General features: G+C 45.0%; 1 protein-coding gene across 5 annotated transcripts in view; it reads left to right on the plus strand.

Moving 5' to 3' along the window:
- Positions 1 to 25,953, plus strand: part of PDZD2 (PDZ domain containing 2) — a 230,589-nt gene that overhangs the window by 81,375 nt on the left and 123,261 nt on the right. Inside the window, exon 1 of one of the 5 annotated variants that reach the window (XM_083402590.1) lies at positions 9,057 to 9,940. The exons of 3 other annotated variants lie outside the window; for them this stretch is intronic. The gene's annotated coding sequence lies outside the window, so the exon portion shown is untranslated. Of the gene's footprint in view, positions 1 to 9,056; positions 9,941 to 25,953 lie in introns of those variants that run through there. One more of the 5 variants, XM_083402589.1, reaches the window with a different exon arrangement.

Here is a 25,953-nt window from a genome sequence, read left to right on the forward strand (position 1 = left end):
TCCCATCTGTACTCCCAACATTGACATTGCTGCAGCTCACCTGCGTAGGTCACCTAGGGTGGGCCAAGGTCGCATCAAGGTTGGTGGAACCAATTTGGTTCTCTTGCGGGTGTGACTGCTGCACAGCCCTGATTCTGCCCAATCCAGGTGGCTGTAGCGATGTTGATGTTGGGGAGGACGTGCTCTCTCTCACTACACCAGCCACTACTGATCTGTAGGGCATACCTATGTTTATAGGGAGGGTATCCCTGCAGGGACATGGGTGGCGCTGTGGGGTAAACCACAGAGCCTAGGACTTGCCGATCAGAAGGTCGGCGGTTCAAATCCCCACAACGGGGTGATCTCCCATTGCTCGGTCCCAGCTCCTGCCAACCTAGCAGTTCGAAAGCACATCAAAGTGCAAGTAGATAAATAGGTACCACTCCGGCGGGAAGGTAAATGGTGTTTCCGTGCGCTGCTCTCGTTCGCCAGAAGCGGCTTAGTCATGCTGGCCACATGACCCGGAAGCTGTACGCTGACTCCCTCAGCCAATGAAGTGAGATGAGCGCCCCAACCCCAGAGTTGGTCACGACTGGACCTAATGGTCAGGGGTCCCTTTACCTTTACCTATCCCTGCAGCACCCCTGATGTGACTTACCTGTGACTAGTGATGGGGAAATTTCTCTCTGCTTGAATTCAGAAATGAGTGGCTTTATATTCAAAGATGAAGGAGACCCATTTGCAACTGCCTGGTGCACGTTCAGTAACTAAGAAGCTGGAGACATCAAGGTACCATCATCAGAACAACACAGAAATGCTAGACGTTTTATGCCATGTACGCAGCACTTTGCATTTGTAATGTAAGCAAAACATTTTCTCACATGTCGTTTTACCACCAATGACCATTAGGGAAAGTAAGCTCATGTGCTTGCCAGATTTGCTCAAATTAAAGCAAATTTTAGTGTTTTGAAATCTAAGGCAGAGAGTAGTATGTTTGTGTGCTCTGAGGAGGTTCATAAATTGCTGCTTTTATTTTTGTGAAGAGAAAGGAAACGCAACCTTTTGATAACACTGTCCCCTCTGGTTATACGTGCTTCTTGTGTTACTCTGAACATTAAACAGAACCAGAGTTAAAAATAGTTTTTGTGCTGAAATCTCTCAGGATTATACATGTCCTTAGGTTATTTTCTGTAACGATAACCTTTGTACCAGACAAGGGAAGAAAACATTCAACGTACCGCCTTTGGCCGAACAAAACAGTTGCACAAATAATATCGGGGACAAATTGAGCGTTGAAGAAACACTTTCTTCACTTTGGAAGCAAATGAGTATTTTATGTAGCAAGAAAGAAGAAGAAAGCAAGAGCTGCTTATTTTGAGGTAATGTTTATTGGGGTTGTGTGTGTAAACCTGTTTGGCTGAGTAATGGTTGGTGTCCATTCTATATGGCTTGGATTCCATCCCATATGGTGTCCATTCCACTTTATACAACATGGGAGACAGAACTATAGAATTGTGGAGTTGGACGGTACCCCGAGGTTCATCTAGTCCAATCCCCTGCAATGCAGGAAGCATGGCCAGCATGGCCAATGGTTAGGGGTGATGGCGGAGATGTAGCCCAACAACATCTGGAGATCAACAGTTTTTCCATCCCTGGGCTAAAGGTTCCCTAATGCGTGTGCACATCTTCTGCCTTCAAAATGTGTCTTTCATGGTCGGACACTAACAAATGCACCGCAGGCATATACATGCTGATACAGTGTGTGGGAATCGGCCCTCAATATTAACACAGGGCAATTACGTATAAACAGAAGTCTGGGTTTTACTGAGTTGTTTTCAAGTGATGCAAACATCTGTGCAGAGAAACTTCAGATGTGCCCATCTAATGACTCCTGTTTACCGCCTCTGAATGAAAATGTCACGAGAATTCCATTACTGATCATGCCAAGGATCCAAGTAGACTGGCGGATTTTTTCCTCCTATGGTCAGCAAGAGGCCCCTGGAATCTCCTCAGGAGACATGAATAGCCATCCCCTGTTGCTTGTCTCCAGCACCTGGTATTCAGAGGGGCGCTGTCCCCGTTAGCTAGTAAACTAATATTTCCTCCACAAATTTGTCCTTAAAAAAAAAAAAGTCAATAGCGGCCATCGCCACTTCTAAGGGTAATGAATCCCGTTAGATAATAAATAAGGACTTTCTTTTTCTGTACATCTGCACTGACTATAAATAAGTTTCATTGGGTGACCCTGAAGTCTTCTCTTAGAATGCTCAGTGCCCTGCCCAAAGCAGGCCTGTACCATATATGCTCATCCATGTTATTTATAATACGTGGCCATTTTATTTTTATTTAAAGGGTTTATAACCCACTTATAAAAGGACCTTTGGGAGTCATCCAGCCCAATGCCCTGCTCAAGGCTGGATCTGCCTTGCAGGGTGCAGCTACATCATCATCCCTGACAAATGGTTGTCCAGATATTTATCTCCAGCAAAGGAGAGTCCACTGCCTCTTGAGGCAGGAGGTACCACTGTCAGAAAGCTCTTACCATTAGGAGCTTTTGCTGAAATCTGTTTCCCAGTAGTCTCTGCCTATTGTCTCTATTCCCACCCTCTGGGCCAACAGAGAGCAAGTTTGGTCCATCTTCTGCGTGAGGGCCTTTCAGATATTTGAAGACAGCTATCATGCCTCACCTTAATTTTCTTTTCCCAGGCTAAACAGGTCCTCACAGGACTTAGGCCACTTCCTCACCTTGCATTTAAAGCTCTTTTAAACCATTTCAACATTCATGGAGAAGCCTGGGAACTGTAGTTTGTTAAGGGTGTTGAGAGTTGTTAGGAAACCACTATTCCCTTCTCAGAGCTATGGTTCTCAGAACGGGAACCATGGAAATAGACCAGCTGAGTACATGAACTTTATTCCCAACACATTTCAAATATAACTTCTCCTCAAGGTATTCAAACTTTGTAAATAAGCATGTTGGGAATCAAGTCAACTCAGGTCTTCTTGGACACTTGTTACATTTGTCTGGTCCCTCTTTTTCTGTGCTGAGCATTGTGCTCGTTCGTGTCCATTTCCTGGGTGCCATTTGAAACTCTGCTTGATTCTTCCGGCAATATTTTTTCACAGTAGATGTCTAAACTGTCTGAGTTTATGATACTTGACAGACGTAGCAGATTAGCATAGCCAGGAGTGGGAAGGCGGAATGTTTTTATGAAGCTGCAAGAAAAGTCTTTTACCTTTCGTGCTCTAACATCTCTTTCTTCCCCATCCTGCTACAACCCATTTTGTTCAGTGTAAAAACAACCACACACACACTCCTTCCAAATGGTCCCTCCCTGATCCATCCTTCTCTTCTTCAGCTCTTCTAGCATCACTGCCAGAAGCCCAGGTGGGCAAGTTCAAAGGAGCAGCACAAAACAATCCACACAGATGCCAGTGGGATGGAGGTTTTATCAAGAGTGTTACCATACAATCTTATCATATGCTTTCTCAGAAGCCTCACCAAATTCAGTGACACTTATTCCCAATTACTCCCTAGGATTGCAAGTTTAAGTCATCTTACGGGTTCCCATGTGCTGCTCCTGAACAATCCTGAGCTGTAAAACTGATGGGGTTCTTTATTTATTTAGATGGTTTAAATACCACCCTTCCCACAGGCCACAGGGGGTGGTTTACAAATAAAAACATGTAAATAAGAATACGTAAAATACATTAAGAGATACAGTCAGTTGTAAACTCACAGAAATAGATCACTGAATGACAATAACAGTAGCAGCAGCTGGGTCTCTTTTCCTCCAAATGCCCTCTGAAAATTATTCATCTTGGCCAACTGCCTGGAGCTACAGAGATGAGGCCAGGCGGACCTCAGCAGGGAGAGATTTCCACATGCAAGGAGCCACCACTGAAAAAGCCCTTTCCCAAGCCTGCACATCATGTGCCTCAGCCCGCTTAGGACCACTGCAGATAAAAACCCCAACTCTAAAGCCCAACTTCCTAAATCAAATAGGCACAAAGTAGATTTGAACCTCCTTAATGCGGAGTCTGAGCTCAGCATGTCTCTGAATACCAGTACCAGGGGTCACAGGTGAGTCGGGTGCTGTCACGCTTTTGGGCTTCCCACAGGCATCTTTTTGGCCACTCTGAGCGCAGGATGATGGACTAGATGTGCCGTTGGCCTGATCCAGCTAAAAGGCTCTCCTTAATGTCCTTATGCCAGTCAGTGTAAAACCAGGGTTTCCCAAACTTGGGTTGGGACTTCATCTGGTTTTGGACTACAATTCCCATCATCCCTGGTCCTGCTAGCTGGGCGTGATGGGAGTTGTAGTCCAACAGCAGCTGGAGACTGAAATTTGGGAAACCCTGCTGGTAGATAATACTGATTTAGATGGATTCATAGTATAGGATATCTGCATGAATTCTGGTATTTGTGTGATTTCAGGCAGGGGTCTTTCCCAGTCCTGGTGCTTGAGATTGCTTTTAAGATGAGATCCCTCTGATTGAACCAGGACCTGTAGTTGCAAGATGGAGCTGCAGTTCCTTCCCATCGGAGCACGTGGGTCACATACTCTTGTGTAGTGAGGTCCAGATAAACGGAAGTGTTACTGTATGTCTGTTTCTCTTCAGCCTTTTATTGGCATTAGATCTTTCAAAGAATGCACACACAACAATGCATTATTTATGTTGCACTGTGGGAATGTTTTGTACATCACGTCCCCCCCTCCTCCATCCCCTCCATGACACATTCCAGTTCTGAAGCTTATTTATATTTTCCTTGAATTAACGTTTTCTGTTTCGTATGGCTATCGAGGGACTGCTCTAAATGGGAAATAAAATGCGGCGCTCTGTCAGGCCTGATGCAAGCGAGTAGGTTTCTTGTGCTCCATTTCCATGTTTAAATAATGATGGGCTGAGAGCATACCATATCTCCATGTGTCAAGAGAGTTGCCTGATCAGCTGGAGAGCCGATATGAATCCCACCCCCATTAATTCTCCTGAAAATTGTTCGCTACAAATCTGGATATCGAAAATTTGAAATTTAACACCAATCTTTTCAATCCCATGATATTTGAAGTCTGTGCTGGTTATCACATAGTAATTAATTACTTATATTTGGCAGTATTTAATGGCTGACACACGATACAATTTGGTATCTGATAGCTAGCAAGCTATGATATTTTTAGTAATTTTTAACTATCGCTGGAATTCTTGATGCATCTGATAATTGACAGCTTCATCCAGGGGTATCCAACATGGCAGCCTCTAGATGTTGTTGGAGTACAATTCCCATCATCCATGACCATTGCCCATGTTGGTTGGGGTTCATGGGAATTGTATTCCAACATCATCTAGAAGGCACTACGTTGACTCTTCTTGGATTAGGCTTCCCAACCTGTTGCCTTCCGAATGTTTTGAACCAGGACTCTAATCATCTCTACTCATTGGCCATGCTGCTTGGGAGTTATAGGTGCAAGAGATGTGGTGCACACCAGTTTGGGAGAGGCTGCTATTGCATGCACACACCAGAATGATAAAAGAGACTGTTGGTAAGGTTAAAGTCGTCAAATTTGAAATCAGGAGTTTCAAATTTGAAATCCTGTCAAATTTCAAAATATTTTGTTTCGGTTCAAGTTATCTCAGTAATCAAAACCATGTGGAAACAGTGGTTATGGAAAATGGGCTTCATGTACTAGGATAAACATTGCAAAATGTTGCCGTGAATGGGTCCCTAGTTTATCTTATGTGGCAGGAAATAGAAAGGGGTGGCCTTAACAGATTTGGAACAAGGGAACCCAACTGTCTCAAGAATGGCTCAGACCTGTGGTTTGTGGGAGCCAATATGTAGCCAACCCGTGGATTGTGCTCGTGCGACGTGGAAGTTCTAGGTCACTCATGACATCCAGACAGTGACATTCAGCATCTAATGCTCATATCCTATTGGTGCAAAATTCAAATATTGGCCTGTTTTGCTATATAGTTGCACACACACTTGACTGATTCCATCAGGTAGGCAGAGGGCCTTCTTGGTAGTGGCGCCCGCCCTCTGGAATGCCCTCCCACCAGATGTCAAAGAAAGAAACAACTATATCTGACTTTTAGAAGATATCTGAAGGCAGCCCTGTTTAGGGAATTTTTTTAATGTCTGATGTTTTATTGTGTTTTTAATATCCTGTTGGAGGCCACCCAGAGTGGCAGAGGAGGCCTGGCCAGATGGGCGGGGTATAAATAAATAAATAAATAAATAAATAAATAAATAAATGGATTCATAAACACAGAGTAGGTGGAGGGACCAGAAACCCTGGTTATATTGGGGGGGGGGGGGCATCGCTAGTAAATAAAGTAAGTTTTTTTGTGCGGCAGTTGATTGCATTACCATATTTATGTGAAGCCCAAGCCATCAGAGTAGTTGCTTGAAGCTGGCAGCCAGAGAGTCGATGGTCTTTATTACGGACACAGTCTTCCCACCCATGGCTGCAAGCAAGGGTTTGGAGGTGGGTGGGACTGGAATCTCTGGCATTTGAAGAACGAATGGTGGGATGCTGGGATCACCCTGGACTTGTGCATACATGCTCATTAGTCTCTAATGGTTTTCCAAACGCTGTGCCGCACCTTTATTATCTCCTCTAGCTGCGCTGATTGAATAGATACGGTACCTGTTTTCTCGCTATATGTAGCAGTTGCTGGTGTGTACTCTGTAAAGGAGCATATCTACCAAAATATGTCTCTTTGGCTGTTGGAGCACCAGCTGTTCTGCTCAGATACAAACTCAGTCAACCTGGCTACTGTACACTGAGTTTTGAATGATGGACGGTGGTTAATGGTAGATTGACACAACGCTGAGCATTTGTGGCATTTAACTGTAAAAGCAAGCAGGGTGCAAGCGGTCGGGAGAAGTTTGATTTGAAGAAGGATTCTCCAGCTGCCTCAGGGCTCCCTGGGAAACACCTTTCTGAGGCCTCCTACTCATTTCCACACTATGAAGAGCTGCTGTTTCGCTTCGTGTTGTAAAATAAGTGCCTCTGCTTTCATTGGAAGGTTGTTGGATGGCTTGTTTTCCCAGATTTAGCAGACGGGCAGTCAGGTTGTGTATCCATAGCTGGGGCCAGAAGAAAAATGGCCACCGGGAGGAGCATAGAGAGAAGATAGACTGCAGCAGCACAACCAGATGCCGTCATCTGTCCCAGCTGCAACAAAACATGTCTCTCCTGTATCAGTCTCTGCAGCCACAGCAGTCGCTGCAACCTTCCAACAGTTTGATTTCACCCCCAAATGCACACGCTTCCATTGTCTCCTGAGACAGATGGATGCTGGCACTTGACATAATGGCAGAAGGGGAAAACTCTTTCTCTGTGAAGGGGTTTTAAGTTTCATGTACAATCGCATGGAACATAGGCTGATATACTTGGGGAAACCATCGGTTCACTGACAGAATCATCAGATCCTATCGTGCATAATAGGATGATAACAGTGAAAGCTTTCATAACAGTGAGAGCTGGACCATAAAGAAGGCTGATTGCCGAAGAATTGATGCTTTTGAATTATGGTGCTGGAGGAGACTCTTGAGAGTCCCATGAACTGCAAGAAGAACAAACCTATCCATTCTGAAGGAAATCAGCCCTGAGTGCTCACTGGAAGGACAGATCCTGAAGCTGAGGCTCCAATACTTTGACCACCTCATGAGAAGACTCCCTGGAAAAGTCCCTGATGTTGGGAAAGATGGAGGGCACAAGGAGAAGGGGATGACAGATGGTTGGATAGTGTTCTCGAAGCTACCAGCATGAGTTTGACCAAACTGCGGGAGGCAGTGGAAGACAGGAATGCCTGGCGTGCTCTGGTCCATGGGGTCACGAAGAGTCGGACACGACTAAATGACTAAACAACAACAACAACAACATTGTTCATAATTTTAAGGCGGACTTGAGTTGGTGGCTGGGAGCGAGACATCAACAAGGGAATAGAATAGCTACCACCACGTCAAGCCAAGCAGGGCTGAACAGGAATGTGGCTGGGGAAGGAAATGGGGTTCTTCCTTTGTCAGGGATGTTGTGAGCCCCTCTCTTGAATTTTCAGGTAACTTAAAAAATGAGCCATGCCAGATATTTGAGGGAGGCTTGCCAACCAGGAAAGGGTGGGGAGGGCGGGCTAATGCTTGCATTCTTTGCTTAATAATGGAGTTTGTATTAAGAAATTTATATCCCACCCTTTGCCAAAGGACAGAGCATGCTTTACACCATAAACCACAGCAAGAACCTTAAAACATAGAAAAATCATTGGCAGATTGGGGCAATTTGACTTTAACAAAACAGCATGCCAGGAACACCTGTGATAAGAATTGCCAGGGGGGGGGGCGGTGGTCTTGAATGACCACAAGAGGCCAAAAACATGACTTTATGTCTCAGTACTCAACAGCCACCCACCTGCGGAATTCATGTTCACCTAAAGAAAACGTGAGAGCTTTATTGCAGAAATTCTTTACGGTTGCTGGTGGTTTTAGACAAGCGTTCTTTGGCTGCAGTCCTCAAACCACTTCCTTTGGGGGGTCATCCTCCTGCGAAAGCCAGTGGGGCTACTTTTGAGCAAATGGTGTGATGGTTTGCAGCCTTCGTTTGCTCTTCATTCAAGAGTGGGGAAACCTTTCCCACCCCCCCCCCCCCCGGCTGTCCGAGTTTATCCATCGCAAACTTTTGATGTTCAGGTTGTTTTGCCCCCAGTGACCAGATGGCTGTCCCTCCAAAAAATGCAGGAGAATTTCCCTCTCCCTGTTTGATAGCACCACCACCGACTGCCCTTTTTTTGGGGGGGGGCAACTTAGTGTTCCCATTAATTCAAGACAGGAAGCCCTCCGGAGAAGTGATATAAACAGCTTAGCTGCCTGGGTCATGCTTCCTAATCGCTTTGCAGCTGGACGCTTGAATGTGTGGGGAAAGGGGGGCTCCCCGGGGAAGGACCTCGCTGATTGAAGTTAGCCTGAACGGAGGGGGAGGAACCCTGTGCGAAAGAAGGTGGAAAGGAAATGCTTGAGCTCTACAGTCAGATCAGGCTCTCTGAGCCAGCGGGGTTGAGGGAGGGACGCATTTTACTACAATTGAATTCCAGGGTCTCTTTCAACCCGTTTCCTGACTTCTCGCCCCGTAGGTTAATTCCAAGACTCTCCATGGCAGGGGGAAGGGAGCGGAGAGTTGATCATGCCTGAAATAAACCGGTTAGTGGCAGGGTAAGATTGGATTTTGTTTTTATTTTCGCAGCGGAGAAGATCTCTGGGCTTTGCCTTGCAGCCGAAACCCCTTCTCTCTTTCTGTTTCGCTTTGGATGCTGTCATCCCGGTTCGTCCCACCAACTGGCAACCTGAGAAAATAATGTTAGATTCACCTGCCTGGCTAACCTGAAGGCTCTCATTGCTTGTGTTTCTGTGGGTTTTGAGTTTTGGTGGGGTTTTCTGTGCATATTTTTGGGGGAGGTCCGATTTGGGCAGCTTTGACAGCTGAGCACATTGCAACTGACAGAGCAGCATCAGGAATTCACAGAAGACTATTCGTGTTCCCGTAGCCAGAGGCAGCGGAGAGGAGGGCAGTAAGCTCTCGCAGCCTTCTGGAAACTCATGTAACGGAACTGCTCCAGAAGGGTTTGCTGCTGCTTTCTGTTTTTTTTAGGGTAAACAAGCCCTGTCTTTTTTTTTTTTTGGAGGGGGAGTGCTTCTTGGGCAGAGGCGGACACAGCAGTAGCAGCCGCAGCAGCAGCTGGATTGCCCTCCCTCTTCGGGTGTTCAAGTGGCCTCTCGTCTTGGGTGCCAGCAAGCGATTAAACTAATTAACAGACTCATGGGATTGCTAAACCGCCCGCTCGTGGATTAACCCAGAGAGAGAAACGCCAGCTGCTCCTTACAGGAATTCCAGGGAAGACGAGGCTACCACGGAAGAGGAGGAGGAGGAGGAGGAAAACCCATGAAGGGGATTTAGAAGGAAAAGAGGTATGTGCAACATACCGTAAGAATTGCAAATAAACGGGCGTGTGTTTGAGTCTGCTCCAGAAAAGGGCTTGGTTGGATCTATCCAGAGGCTGAAAAGTTATGTAGCAAAAAAGCCAGTTCAAACGCCAGCTGTGCTTTCCTCTGTTTTCTCTTTAAAGGTGCTGATGAAACATAATTTTTGCTTTATGGCTTGAAGTATATCTTGTGAAAGCTCCCATTTGCAGCTGGTTATTTTTAAATCGGGCTCTTCAGAAGGTTGCTCAGGTTAACTTTCCTTGCCACATAATGCCGCAGGTATACTTACCTGCTGCTGCTGCTGCTGCTGCTGCTTATCCTTTGCGGTTTTCCCTCCTGTTGCGACTTCTGTTTGCAATCAGAATTAATCTGTCTTGATTAAATCTGGAAGGTATATTAGAACTCCGACTGCATTCAGCAGCGGCAAGGTGAAAAGTCAGCAGAGACAGTGCAACAAGCCGATAACAGCCCCGGCTTAACAGCGTATGGGTGGGGGAGAGTGTGGGGAGGAAACCCAGCTAATCTAGGACTAACACCAATTTATCGGTGCTTTGATTTCCAGTGTGGTTTTGCTTTTGGAGCTTTCAGCTCCAATGCAAAACTGGATGGGGTTTTGGGCAAAACATTGTTTACGATTTCGCCTGAGATTAGGTTCTGGCCCGAGGCAAACAGGGTTCTGTCCAAAACCACTAAACACTTCATCGGGAGGAAAATGTTTCAGAATCGAAATCAGCAAAATGTTAAGGCATCCTGTGTGCCAGCATGAAAAGTTTTTTTTTTTTTTAAATCCAGTCCCAAAATAATTCTCTATAGCAAGGAGAAATAGGAAAGTTTTTTTTAATATAGGAAAAGGATACTTTGTGCTGAATTGTAAGCAGATTGCTATAATCAAATGTGTATTGCAAGTTGCTCTCTGTGTGTGAGATGTCATATGTACACAAACACACACACAATAGATGGGGTAAAAGTTCTTGTAGGGAGGTCTTTTTTAACCAGACTTTTGATTTGTGTGGAGTTTGCAGGTTATACATTTTAAGGGATCACCTTGTATTTACGGAGAATAGATGCGGTTAAAATAAACTTTTTTTTTAAATGCACATGCAAAATATCTGCTTAGTACTGCATTTTGGCAGGATCTTGGGACTGTGAGAGGGGGCGGGTGGGCGGGAAAGATTGCAAATGATACTAATAACTAAAATATGGCTTTGAAATAAAAGGCAGCTGGGACTGTTAAATATTAGATTGCTCAACCGCGTCTTTCCCATGGCAGCAGCTTTTGGCAAATGACTTTCCACACTCAGAGCCTTTATTTTTGGAATGGTCTTGGCAAAGACAAATGCCCAAATTATATCGGTGTGCGTGCCGTTCTTGTGAATGAATGAATAAGTAAACACATTGCAAGAAGACCAATTAGCATCTATCTCTGTTGTGCACCGGTCAATAGTATCTCATCAAATATGTATTAATAAAGGATTCCCTTTTTGAAAGGACATTAAAAGACAGAGAATGATGGCCTGAGACCTAGTAGGTGGTATTATTCTACTCTCTCTGTTGGCACTTTCTATCCAATCCCCTGCCCCATTCCTCTTTATCTCTCAAGTGCACACCCTTGTTACACATGGCAGAACTCCATCTTTGACTCCCTGCTCAGCAAAGAGCAGATCTACATGTCTTTTGGGATCTTTAGGGTCTCCTCGCAAAATTCACATGAATACTTAAAGTGCCTTAAAGGTAAAGGGACCCCTGACCATTAGTTGCGGACGACTCTGGGGTTGCGGTGCTCATCTTGCTTTATTGGCCGAGCGAGCTGGCATACAGCTTCCGGGTCATGTGGCCAGCATGACTAAGCCGCTTCTGGCGAACCAGAGCAGTGCACGGAAACGCTGTTTACCTTCCTGCTGGAGCGGTACCTATTTATCTACTAGCACTTTGATGTGCTTTCGAACTGCTAGGTTGGCAGGAGCAGGGACTGAGCAATGGGAGCTCACCCCGTTGCAGGGATTCGAACCACCGACCTTCTGATCGGTAAGCCCTAGGCTCTCTGATTTAACCCACGGCGCCACCCGCCTTACGCAGAGTTAAATAACTTCCCCATTTATTCCCAGTAATATTTTATTGTTTATTTCCCACCTTCCTTCCACCATGGAAGCAGACATTGGGTTCCCCAGGTGATTTCGCCCATATTTCCTGCTTGGCTTCGGCCGGGTGGCTTGAATTGCATTCCTTTAGCAGCTCTCCAAGGTGTGGCCAGCAGAGGTCTACCTGGGACGGCAGGGACTGAGCCTGGGACCTTGTGCATGAGAAACACGTGCTCTGCCACTGAGCTAGGCCCCTTCTTGTGTGCTTAATTAATGCCATCCATGTGTGGGGTTGATGATCCCATATTCATCAGCATTCAGGGCAGGATGTGGGGCAGGAATGGGGAACCCGTGTCCCACCAGATGTCGTTAGGCCTGTGACCCCCATCAGCCTGGGATGATGGGAGCTGAAGTCCAGCAACATATGGAGAGTCACATATTCCTCATCCACAATGTGGGGAATTGTAGAAGTGTTCTTAGCCTATTGTCAAAGAGCAAGGTGGCAGTAAATCACACCATTCAAAGTTGGAGTTAACTCTTGATTAGCAAAAACAAGCAATAAATCTCAACATCATAGCTTGAAATGAGACTTAGTTGTGTGTCCCTCTCTCTGTGTTTGTTTTTTTCTTAAAGTGCTGAGGTCTGGTATATTGAGCAGGTGCTGTAAGCCTGGGAATAATTTTCAGTAATCCTGTTTCTGCCATGCGCTCCCTGTATGGCTTTAATTGTGGTTTCAATTAGTTTTGAAATGCTCCATTATGCCCAGCAAGACAGTGTTAAAATGCCACTGTGCTTTCCCACAGTTTGGCTGTGTGCTTGCCACCTTATTTTGCAGGTTTGCAGAAATATAAATTCGCCACGTTTTTGCACCTTGTGAACAAAAACTGCAAGATAACTTTTAACATTTCTTGGTCTGGTCTGATTTCCAGGACTGGTTTACATGCAGCAGAGAGAGACTCTTGCTCTTGGGGGTGGGACCAATCTCAGCAGTGGAGAATCTGCTTTGCGTGAAGAAGGTTCAATCGCTGGCATTTCTACGTAGGGCTGGATGAGACCCCTGCCTGATACTCTGAAGAGCCACTGCCAGTCAGTGTAGAGACAATTCTGTGCTAGAAGGACTTGGCTTAAGGCATCTTCCTATGCTTCTATGCCAGCATTGAACACTGCTTTCCCCGCTGAGCTATAGCCTTACCCATTCATCAATGTACACCAGTTCATTTCATTGGTTACACAACATTTAGATCACAGGCAGCTGACTTCAAGCATTGTTTTACAAGTTCTCCGAGTGGTGTGTTTGATCTGTGATATCTCACTCTCACATGCAGACATTGTGATAGATCAGTATATTGTGATGGTGACATATCATGAAACTGAAAAGCAGATATCGCCCACCCCTACTGTTCACCTCTACATACTTCCATCCTTACTTTACACATCCCAATATATTGGTATACCACAATGTTTAGCTGGTGACATATTGCCGTTTTGGAAACCAGATATCACCCAGCCCTAGTTGTAGGTCTTATTCCACTCTGGCAGAAGCACTCAAGAAGGGTGCAAAGCAGGGTTGGTGACAGGTGTGAACTGGGAGGGTGTGTGGCCTGGGGAGAGACTGAAACCCAGACAGAGTGGCCCAGAGGGCCATAATTGAGCACACTAAGATTCTCCATTCCTGGCCTAAAGGACTTGGATGTCCTAGTATCCTTTGCTGGGAGAGACAACTTCTTGAGACAACCAGGCACAGGGCCTTCTTAGTAGTGGCACCCACCCTGTGGAATGCTCTCCCATCAGATGTCAAGGAGACGAGTAACTATATAACCTTGAGAAGACATCTGAAGACAGACCTGTACAGGGAAGCTGTTTAAGGTTTAAGGTTTTATTATGTTTTTATATATGTATGTTGAAAGCTGCACAGAGTGGCTGGGGCAACCCAGTCAGATGGGCGTGGTCGGGATACAAAATAACAACAACAACAATAATAATAATATCTGGAAATATTAGGTGGGGAAGAAACAAGTTCCCCATCCCCAAGATAGGCAGTACTGAGCTGGATGGACCAATAGTTGGACTTGGTCTAAGGTCGCTTCCCATGTTCCCATGACTCAGGCTTGCAGATAGCCACTCGCCTATGGCAAGTAGTGACTTTTAAAGACAAAGTTGAAGGGGAAGCATTTGTAGATTGAAAGTTCTGCTTCTTTCCTTCTGACCATTGATGTGCCCCAAAATCAGCTCAGTGGACCCCAAGTAGCACAAATTAATGCAACAGAGATCTGATGACAAGAGCTGTTGGTTTTCTGCACCTTTTAACTCCCGTCTCGCAGTGACAGAACGAAGAACGCAGTGCAGGCAGTGAACCCCGCCTTGCACGTCTGTTGGTAGCAAATTGAGTTAAATTGGCTGGTCCGGGGACATCGTTGCTCTCTTTCCTCCCTTGGAGCTGTGTTGAGCTTGGCAGTAAGTGGAGTGGAAGTTAAGCACTAATCATCCATCTTTAATGATGGGCAATTTGTGCTAGATGAAATTTGTGCTTTGCTTAGGCTCTGTCTGGCTGATAAGGGAGGGGGGCAAATTAAAGACCCTCTATCACCCAGTGCCAGGGTGACAGTTATTGCGCAGAAATGTGGAAGGAGTTCTGCCTTCTCAGTATATGAATGAAACAGAGAACCTCAGGAATTACTGGCAGGCCAAGTCCCAATGAGTTGCTTTTCTTACGCATGCCATGGATCCGGCAGGAGAAAGCCGCACACTCTCCCAAGATCCTTCTGTGCTCTTTTAGACATTCTTCTGTGCTCTTTTAGTACAAATATTTATTTAGAAAGTTACAACTTCCTGGTTTCAGTGCCATCGGCCAGTGACCCTGAGATAAGTGTGATTAAGTGAGCTGAAACGATTTTCGCCATTGGTTCAGAGGTGGACTAAATTCCTTTGGAATCTTGCCCTTTAAACCGCGGCATCGTTAGAGCTGCTTTAGAGTTCCTTCTGATATGGTCACCAGGAATCAAACATCTCAGAAATGATACCATGGAAAAGGGCACTCAAATTGATAAAATACAGTCAAATTAATTGTCACGGCAGGGGTTTGGAGCCCTTTCCGTATCAGGAAAGGGATTTTTAGTTTATAAAAAAGATGTCTGGATAAATAAGACAGCAAGAGTCATTCACTGCCGAGTTGATATATCAAGGCTACACAAAAAGAGGTTTGGAGTTCCTAATATTATTTGGTATTATTATTATATACAGGTGAAACTCGGAAAATTAGAATATCGTGGAAAAGTTCGTTTATTTCAGTAATTCAACTTAAAAGGTGAAACTAATATATGAGAGAGATATGTCAAGCCTTTATTTGTTATAATTGTGATGATCATGGCGTACAGCTGATGAAAACCCCAAATTAACAATCTCAGAAAATTAGAATATTAAATGAAATCAGCAAAACAAGGACTGCAAATAGAGCAATATTGGACCTCTGAGAAGTCGAAGCATGCATATGCACTCAGTTTGGGCCCCTTTTGCATCAATTACTGCCTCAATGCGGCGTGACATGGATGCTATCAGACTGGGGACTGGGAGTGGCCGCCAGGACCAAATAACACCGGTCCTGAGAGATCTGCATTGGCTCCCAGTACGTTTCAAAGTGTTAGTGCTGACATTTAAAGCCCTAAATGGCCTCGGTCCAGTATACCTGAAGGAGCGTCTCCACCCCCATCGTTCAGCCCGGACACTGAGATCCAGCGCCGAGAGCCTTCTGGCGGTTCCCTCATTGCGAGAAGTAAGGTTACAGGGAACCAGACAGAGGGCCTTCTTGGTAGTGGCACCGCCCTGTGGAATGCCCTCCCTTCAGATGTGAAGGAATAAGCAGCTATCCTATTTTTAAAAGACATCTGAAGGCAGCCCTGTTTAGGGACGTTTTTAATATTTAATGCTGTATTGTTTTTTTAACACTCAATTGGGAGCTGCCCAGAATGGCTGGGGAAATAATAATAATAATAATAATAATAATAATAATTTGTAGGAAGTAAATAGATCCTGTTTGTGTGTGTCTATAGTAAGTACTCGCAGCCGCATACGAAGATCCTGCTTTTTCAATTGGATGTATTTTGGCTGGGAAACATTCCTGAGCTAACTCCCAGTGGTCTGTAGCCAGCAACTTCAAAGTGCCTTGGAAAATGTCCTATGAAAATCAGTAAAAGGAAAAGGGAGTGGGGGGAATTTGTTAAAGGTAATAAAAAGACTGCCCTGCCTCTTTTTCTAAACTCAATTTCCTACAAATAAGATAGAGAAGCCCCCAAGAGCACCTTAAAACCCAGCTGATTCAATCCTTCAGAATGGTTAGTTATTCCAAAAAGCTGTTGGGGTAGGAAGCTGTGAAACTCTTTACCCTGCTCTGAAGTCAGAAGTCTGGGGCAGCCAATGCGTTATCTCAAGCTATTCTCGGTGGGGTGACTTCAAAAGAAGCCCCCATATGCATTCTTACTGGGTGTTGGGGTTGTTTTCCAGAAGCAGCTGTTAGATGCTCCAAATGTTGCTTCACAGCTGCAAATTCAATTTTCTCTAGTAAGATCATGCAAGCTTTAAAGAAGTCCAGCTGCTTTTAAAGGACAGCTATGGACTGCAGTTGAGTAAGATCTGGGCAGGGAGAAATTCAGCGGCAATTTTACACTGCCTCCTTCCAGAATAGGTACAGCAGATCACTATTCCTAGATCCCAGCACTTAAAATTTCTGCAGACGACCCATATGTTGAGCATCTATCCTGATTTACTTGCACAAAGTCTTATCCAGTCTTTATTTTGTGTTTATTCTGAAACGTTTGTGGAAAGGTTATACAACAACGAGCAGTTGTCCTGATTTGCTTGCTTATTCATCTTCCTGTTTTACCCCACACTTTTCAATGCATTTCCCTGTCACTTTCCTAACTGCAAAAAGTCAGTTTATTAATGGATTGTTGCAATAGAACAGCAGGGCACTTTAATCCACTTTAATTGCACCAATCTAATTTCTAGGTATGCCCTGGTTCCCTCCTTAAGACTGAGGATTATGTGACCAGGTGTGTGATTCCCTTTGCCTCTGCTCTTGGAAAAGTAGACATCAAAGGAGCTGGTTTTTGGCTCAGGCTTTTGCATCACCTGCTAGCTTTCTGTCTGTGCAGAGCTTTCTTTTTTGCCATCCCAGCATGCAGTTCTATCTTTCCCAATGCAGGGCAATCTACAACAATTTTATAAGGAGCCCTGTGCTTTTTTGCTTATTGAAAAACAATAAACGTTTATAGCAAGAAGTGGTAGCTATGTGTACACCATACATCTAAAGCCCCTCCACCCAAGAATTCTGGGAAGCGCAGTTTACCCCTCACATCTCAGTTTAAAGGAAAATTAAAAATTGGGAGCAGCAGGGGGCATCAACAGGCTCCTAAAAGGGTGTAATTCATTTAGAACGGCAAGTAATTAGGCAGCATATAAATGCCTTAAATTAAATATATACATAAAATAAAGGGGGTGTTGTGGTGCTCATGTTAGGGAAACAGGAATAGGCAGTACTGAGTTGGGTGAGATGATCTACCTACCCAGGTTCCAGCTGAATATGTGTGCGTTATGATGGTTTCATTATGCTCCTTCAACTCCCGTAGAAAACTCTATAGTCTGTCTTGAGCCCTACGGTAAAGGTAAAGGGACCCCTGACCATTAGGTCCAGTCATGACCTACTCTGGGGTTGCAGCGCTCATCTCGCTTTATTGGCCAAGGGAGCCGGCATACAGCTTCCGGGTCATGTGGCCAGCATAACTAAGCCGCTTCTGGTGAACCAGAGCAGCGCACAGAAACGCCGTTTACCTTCCCACCGGAGTGGTACCTATTTATCTACTTGCACTTTGACATGCTTTTGAACTGCTAGGTTGGCAGGAGCAGGGACCGAGCAACGGGAGCTCACCCCGTCGCGGGGATTCGAACTGCCGACCTTCTGATCGGCAAGTCCTAGGCTCTGTGGTTTAACCCACAGCGCCATATTTTAAAGCTTGAGAGAGACCATAGTTTTTTACGTGCATCAAAAGAGGTATGAGAGAGTTGCTGTTGCTCCTGATATAGACCCTCGTTTCTTTGATGTCCCATTTTTGCTGTCGGTTAAAGAGGTTTGGCAATGGTTATTTTATTTTTTTTGGAAGAGTCTTGAGTTTGCGCCATCATGCAATGAGGATGCTTCTCTTGTGCCTCTGCCGCCGTAACAACTGTCATCTGTCTGCAGCCTAAGTGGCTGTGATAAATGGCTGCTACAGTCACAATATTTGTGAATGGGTGATGGCTGCATTCAGGAATCGCACAAAGAGAGGACTTTTTGTTTTGCTACAGGGAGCGTCTGCCAAATTCCTCGTTTTCAGAGAGATCGACATCTGATGTGCAGAGACTCGGTATTATGTTTGGCTGGAGGAGGTTTTACAGCTCTGTAATGAGATACCGATGTATATAAGAGTAACAGATCTCTGAGAGCAGAAGTGTGCAGCCAAGTCACGTTCTATGGAGATTTTTGTGCAGCGAATAAGTAGAAGCTCAGGGAGCCAAGAGAGTAAGGGGCAAGATTCAGCAGGCAAGAGGAAGAAATGGGGCCTTTTGGCTTCGAGTGTGGATGCACATAGTTTTGATCTGTGCATCACTGTGGGTGCATGTGCTCACATAATCTCATGACAAGATTTCCAGGCATGGGGATTTGCCAGCATACCCTGGCCCGATTTACGCATTTATTTTCCTTCCATGCAAGCAGTCCCAAGCGGTGACTGGGCACATACAGGGATACAGTGGTACCTTGGTTCTCAAACGGCTTAGTTGTCGAACAAATTGGCTCCGAATGCCGCAAACCCAGATGTAAGTGTTTCAGTTTGTGAACGTTCGACGCGGCTTCCACTTGAGTGCAGGAAGCCTTGGTTTTCGAACGTCGAATAGACTCCCAGAACGGATTAAGTTCGAGAACCAAGGTACCACTGTATGGAGTTAATTAAGTGAAAGATTTGTGCAGCTGTTCAATTGCAGGAACTGTACAGGGCAGGGGTGCAAAACCTCTCACCCATGGGCCACATTGGACCTAGCACAAACCCATAGGTGTCAACTTACAGATTTGAAAATAAGGGACCAGCAGCCTTGAAAATAAGGGACCAGCAGCCAAAATAAGGGACCTGCAGCATCACCTGTTCCAGGCACTCCAGTCTTCCTGTCCTCCAGCAGTCTGGTCAAACTCATGCTGGTAGCTTTGAGAACACTGTCCAACCAACTTTGTAACCAGAGGTTCAACTGAATAGAATCTGAAGCACATGCACCACAAGGCCTATGCAGCCTCAACTTAAGATGGCTCCCCGGCCTGGCTTTGCACTGCAAAGTTTGCAGCAGCACGTGCAACAAAATGGCGTCCAGCATTCAAAAAACCCCTCAGCTTGTATTAACTAGTCACACACAAGGCATGCAAGCTCTACCCCCCAGTCGTTCTTAGACTTCTTATTGGGTGAGCAACACAACCAAGCAACACAGTTGGGGCCTCCCTCCTCCCTGGCCGTCAGGGAGGGAGGGAGAGGTGCTGCTTCCTTTGAAATTTAAGATACATCATTTAAGGGACATTTAAGGGACATCCATCAATAAGGGACAGCAGCGGGACATGGCGCTGAAATAAGGGACTGTCCCTTCAAATAAGGGACACTTGACAGCTGTGCACAAACCACACCCACCTGCCCATTCGTGACATCTTATGTGACAACAGGTAAGGGACAGGTAGAGATATGGTTGTCTTTACAAGCTCTGCATGGGTGCTTTCAAATCTTGATCTTCACCTGACACTGTTGTGATGTTGGATGATTGGCAGCAGGGTAGTTCCACCCAGCTGTTAAACCTGAACTGCAGGGGGCAAGGGAAATAAGAATCTGACCCTCTGTTGAGATCAGGCTCCCTACCCCGATGCAGATACCTAATCACAGGTATTTGCACATTCTGTGGGTGGTGGAATTGGTAAAATACAACTAGGAGAATGGATGTCTGAAACGATCAGTTCTTTCATCAGATGAGGTAAAGGACCCCTGGGTGGTTAAGTCCAGTCAAAGGCGGCTATGGGGTGTGGTGCTCATCTCACTTTCAGGCCGAGGGAGCCGGTGTTTGTCCACAGAGAGCTTTCTGAGTCATGTGGCCAGCATGACTAAGCCGCTTTTGGCGCAATGGAACACCGTGAGGGAAACCAGAGCACACAGAAATACTGTTTACCTTCCCACCACAGCAGTACCTATTTATCTCCTCACACTGGTGTGCTTTCGAACTGCTAGGTTGGCAGGAGCTGGGACAGAGCAATGGGAGCTCACTCCGTCGTGGGAATTCGAACCTCCGACATTCTGATCGGCAAGCTCAAGAGCCTCAGTGGTTTAGACCACAGTGCCACCTGCGTCCCCTCAAATGAATGAGATAAGGATACCCAGAGTGGCATGTGTTCCATGCCAGTTTGCCACAGAAGTATGAAAACTTGGTTGCAGGAGTTTGACTAGATGAGCTGTTGGGTCCCTTCCAATTCTACAATTCTGTGATTCTAATTGGACTTTAACACAGAGATGTTATTTCAAATTTCTAACCATTACGACTTTAGGAAGGAGCTACAAAGCTTGTGGGCAATGTCATGTGCAACCTCAGACCCAAGAGGGACTGAGCAAGGTGTTGTCACCAGGCAATGGAGTTTAACCACTCTACATTATTACAGGTTCTTTCTCTTGCCTCTCATTTCTTCCCAGTCTACATATCCCTCTTTCTATTCGATTAAAAAATAATGCGTGTTTCAGAAACTTGAGTCTTGGAAGCAAATGATGATTAGCCCAAATAATCCAATGGGCGTATACTTACAAATGTGCCCCCCACCTTAATGTAGAATTTAATTTAATATTTATTTTTGTGCAAAACTGGGAGATAAACAGGTAGATCAAACGGTTGGTTTTCGGGGTAGCGTGAGGAAAAGAGAGGTCACAGCCCCAGGGAGACTTACAATCTGAACTTCGATAGCAAGGGAGGAAATATTGGTTAATGTCTGAAGTCTCTAAAATAGCTGTATGTGTGAAACATTGTGATGTCAGGTTCTGTTTTATAAAGCCCATTGACATGCAGAATATGCTTAGTTTATCCCAACTGAATGCATTAACCATAGTATTGCAATATTCATAAGTATATGCTTTCCTGCGGAAAGTTGGAGGGAGGCAGTTTTTCCTCATTTAACAGAGCCTGCAACATAGTGGCTTCATTAAAAGCCTTGCTTTCTGTGTTAACACTTGCATTTCTGGTCTGCATGAGTAAGGTAAATGGATTACCGAACAAAAGTTTCTCCCCCTCCCCAATGATGTCACCTAAACTTTGCTTGCAAACCTGCTCCTTCTGCTTCCTTGTGGCTTATTTCTCCTTAATAACCTGCCCAAATTCAAACTCACTCCTGTCATAGCCCCACACTGGCAAATCTAGATGACTTTTCAGTGCAATTATGATGCAATGCAATACCCTGTTTTCACTGGAACTTGGAGAACAACACACACGAAAGCTGGACAATTTTAATCCTGAAGCATCAATAGTCCTGTGTTTGGGACCTTTCCTGCTGTCAGGAGACCCTCAAGACGGGATGGGTTGTGGGCATGCCATCGAATGTCAAAGAGTTCAGCAACTACATTATATAATTTTTCATAGACATCTGAAGGCAGCCCTTTTTTGGGAAGCTTTTAATGGTTTTTGTTGTTACTGTTTTCCCTGTATTTTTGTTGGAAGCTGGGCTCAGAGTGGCTAACAACAATAAAAGTAACACAGAGTTCTAAAATCAATTCATTCTAAAATCAATTCAGAATCAAATTAATGGCAACCATTGGGCTAGAGTTCTTTGAGGATTACCAAAGGAGGGAGTCAGGCTGTGCCTTGGCCAAAGGCCTGGTGGAACAGCTCTGTCTTGCAGGCCCTGCGGAAAGATGTCAAATCCCGCAGGGCTCTAGTCTCTTGTGACAGAGAGTTCCACCAGATCGGGGACACAGCCGAAAAAGCCCTGGCTCTGATTGAGGCCAGCCTAATCTTCCTGTGGCCCGGGACCTCCAAGATGTTTTTGTTTGAAGACCATAAGGTCCTCCGTAGGAAATACCGGGAGAGGCGGTCCCATAGGTACGAGGGTCCTAGGCTTTAAAGGTTTAAACCAGCACCTTAAACCTGATGCTGTATTCCACCAGGAGCCAGTGCAGCTGGTATAGCACAGGGTGAATGTGATCCTGCGGCGGGATGGGTGGGGTACAATAAATAAATTATTATTGTATTATTATTTTGTTTCCTCAGATGCACGGTTCACACGTTCAGTCTGCTGTAATCAAGCATAGGAAAGCAGGGAAGACACATACATGCACGAGACCTTTAACTAATTAAACAATCTTTGGCCTTTTAAACTGCAACTTAACCTGGTACAGCAATAAACCCGCTAGCACGTTTGCAAAGCTAAGCAGGGTCTGGCATGGATTCAAATTGTTTCGGGGGCTGTGTGTTGAGTCTCCTGCATTGCAGGAGATTGGGCTAGGTGACCCTTGGGATCCATTCAGATCTACAATTCTATGGTTCTGTCTGGGGAGGGAGAGATAGTGCTTGATTGGTTATTCTGTTATGCATTTTTGTGCTATTATAATGTAAACTACCCTTTGATCTTTGGATGAAAAGCGGTATAGAAATTTGATTGGTAATAATAATTGCAGAGATTAGAAATGTAGTGGTAGTGAGGCTTTCAGGGTATGGTGCTGTGAATAAGGAAATTGGTGTCCCTAGCAGTGCGGTGCCCGTCATATTTGCCGTCATAATCAAGTGCCAAACGTTCTTCTATTGGAGTGTCATCCAAATTGGCAGTCTGGTGGCAGGAGTTGCCTGCAGGGTGTCAGCCGCAAATAACACAATAGCATTAAACCTCACTATCAGCCGCTCAGGTGTGACAGCTGCTTTTTCTGCGCAGCAGAGTCTGGGATTTGGCCAAAGCAAGAGCTTGCCATGTTGAATGAGTACCCTGCGATGCTCCAGAAATCTGTAATGAGAGTATCAACATTCTGTCACAGTTTATGAAAATGTATATGCGAATCAATGGTTCTGAATCATTCCCCAGCATGCTGGAGGGAACATTTTTTTGCGGTTTTTTTTTTAATCCCCTCCTTTTTTTAATTGGTTGAGATGAAAGGCTGTGCTAATTGATGTTGCTATATTGAGGCTGCAATAATGGACTTGTGTAATGCTGCTGCAATCTTTTTTACTTTGCGTTAGATATGAGAGAGCTTTTTAAAAACATCATTCTCCCAACACCCATCTTGAGATAGAAGTTCCCTTGAAGATGACAAAGCTGGAATCTGACCAGTGTCAGATCCCTAACGTTGCCCATTTCGGTTGTGGAATACAATTCACCTGCTGTGAAAATTTCAGCTATATACTTACAGAATTTAGCCTTTAAACATTGTAAAATTAAGGATGGGCAAACCTGTCAATGTTGGTTGCTCTCAGGTTCTCATTTTTCCAGCCGTGAGTGCAGTCTGTCCCATTTCCAACATTAATTTTCATTTTTTTTATTAAAAAAGAGCATAAAAACAAAATATTGAGCGAATGTTGATGTGCATTTTGCATAATTAACACATTTCTGAACGCTTCTTTCTCCCAAGAGCAATAGGCCCACTTTACAAAGTGTTTCAGAACAGTGCAGTCTTTAGCAGGAAGGAAGTGTGCTTGTTATGATTGCCACCTCCCCATCTGTTAGCCCAGGCATCCCCAACCTTTGGCCCTCCAGATGTTTTGGACTACAATTCCCATCATCCCTGACCACTGGTCCTGTTAGCTAGGGGTCATGGGAGTTGTAGGGCCGCAGGCTGAGGATGCCTGTGTTAGCCTGTTGCAGAATGTTAGCCTGTTGCAGCAAAAGCAACTAAAGGGTCTTATGGCACTTAAAAGACTAACAGATTTATTCTGGCTTTTATAGACTGGAGTCCACTTCATCAGATGTATGAAGTCTTTAGAGGCAAGTTAGTAGCTAGAAAATTGCCAGGCAAGAGAACTCTGAGGTATTAAACTGTCTGTTGCGGATAACGCTGAGAGGTTCACGTACAAGTGGAAATCTGTGGGAAAATTCAGACTGGCCACAACCATTGGCTCAGTGAAATATATTCTCTTGTTTTCTGTGCCCAAACAGAGCTGGGTCTGCCAGGCGTAGATCTAATTAGTGCCAGTTGGGTTGTGGGAATTCCTGGTGGGTGAGGCTATGAGTAAGGTTCTCTGCTGCCCTTTATTCCCTGAATGCTGGGCTCCGTTGGTTTGGTGGTCTTCCCAAAACAATTGCTCACTGTTTCCTCCAAAATAAGCCACAAAGTTCACCACAGGAATCTTGGCACGATGCAGACGGGCTTAATTCTTTTCGTAGGTGGGGCGAAAATTTCATTCTAGTCGAAAGTCGAATGATGGGTCTTGTTGTGAGCCACCCGAGAGCATAGCAATGAGTGTGGAATTTGCAATTCCTAGGTAGGAACCCTTGCCTTCGCTTTTACCCTTAGGGGAGCTCCTGCGCTTCTCAATTTCATGCTGCTGCAAGGTATTTGCATCTGATGCGCGCGCACTCGCTTTCCATTACAAAAAGGGGCGCATGCTTAATTAGCGCTCTCTGAATGTGTAAATACACCTTGGCCTCTGAATCCTGGAAATGCTGTAAGCAACAGACTGAAAAATTTTAAATGGTTATCTCTGAACAGAGGATGTTAAAAGAAGAAGAAGGAGGAAACACTTCAAAGACACTTCCTAAGTCTGTAAAAGCTGCAATTTCACAAGTAAACATTCGCCTTGAGGTTTGGGGAGCTTGATAGACAGCTTCATAATAGTGGATATGAGGCTGAATCCTGATCTGAATGGAACAGTTTGTGGAGTATAGTATTGGCAGGCAGGTGAGAGCGTTCATCAGGAGGTTCAACTCTGTCTCCTAGGGCTTGACTTGGGATAAAGGTATTTTTCTTAATGACACTAAATGTGTCCAATAGCTTACCAGTACAGTGGTACCTCGGGTTAAGTACTTAATTCGTTCCAGAGGTCCGTTCTTAACCTGAAACTGTTCTTAACCTGAAGCACCACTTTAGCTAATGGGGCCTCCCGCTGCACCACCGCCGTGCAATTTCTGTTCTCATCCTGAAGCAAAGTTCTTAACCCGGGGTACTGTTTCTGGGTTAGCGAAGTCTGTTACCTGAAACGTATGTAACCCGAGGTACCACTGTACCAGGATGTTTTAAATTGCTATAAGCTTTGTTAGCCACTTTGACCATTAAAAAGAAAAGTGGAAAAGTGGAATAAAAATACCTGGAACTATTTGAAATGTATCGGAGGCATTATTTCTTTGAGCCCCAGCTTCCTTGTTTTTCAAATGGAAACAGTCTTGCTTTCATATTGCAAAGCCTAGGGTGACAATCACCCATGGAAGACGTGATATTAGGTCAAGGCTATGTCATTGCCAGAGCTTTGCAGTCAAGTGTATTTATAACTGGGCTTTTGTTCATGTCTTGCTTTGGCAATTGTAGACAAGGCTGACTTAAAGGTAGCGCCAGCACACTTTGGGGCAGATGAGAAACAGATTGCTTGTGTGTGGGAGAGAAAAAATAATGATCTCTGGTCTGATTGCTGTAGGAATGCTTTTAATACTTGGCCGGGAAATAATAATAATCCGCTCTTAACAGGTATGTTAAATACATAGGACACAATCCAGCCAAAATTGAATGCAAAAACGTAAGAACTGTCTTGCTAGATCAGACAGGGCTCATCAAACCCAGCACGCTATTCCTCAGGGCAGCCAACTTTCCGACGCTGACACGCAGCCACTGAGGAAAGTTGCTTTCCTTCATTGTCTCATCCTCAGCAATGGTATTCTGAGGTAAACTGCTTCTGGCCAGGGAGGTTCCACTT

Source organism: Podarcis tiliguerta, assembly GCF_965153285.1.
Source record: "Podarcis tiliguerta genome assembly, chromosome: 11".
Lineage (NCBI taxonomy): Eukaryota > Metazoa > Chordata > Lepidosauria > Squamata > Lacertidae > Podarcis > Podarcis tiliguerta.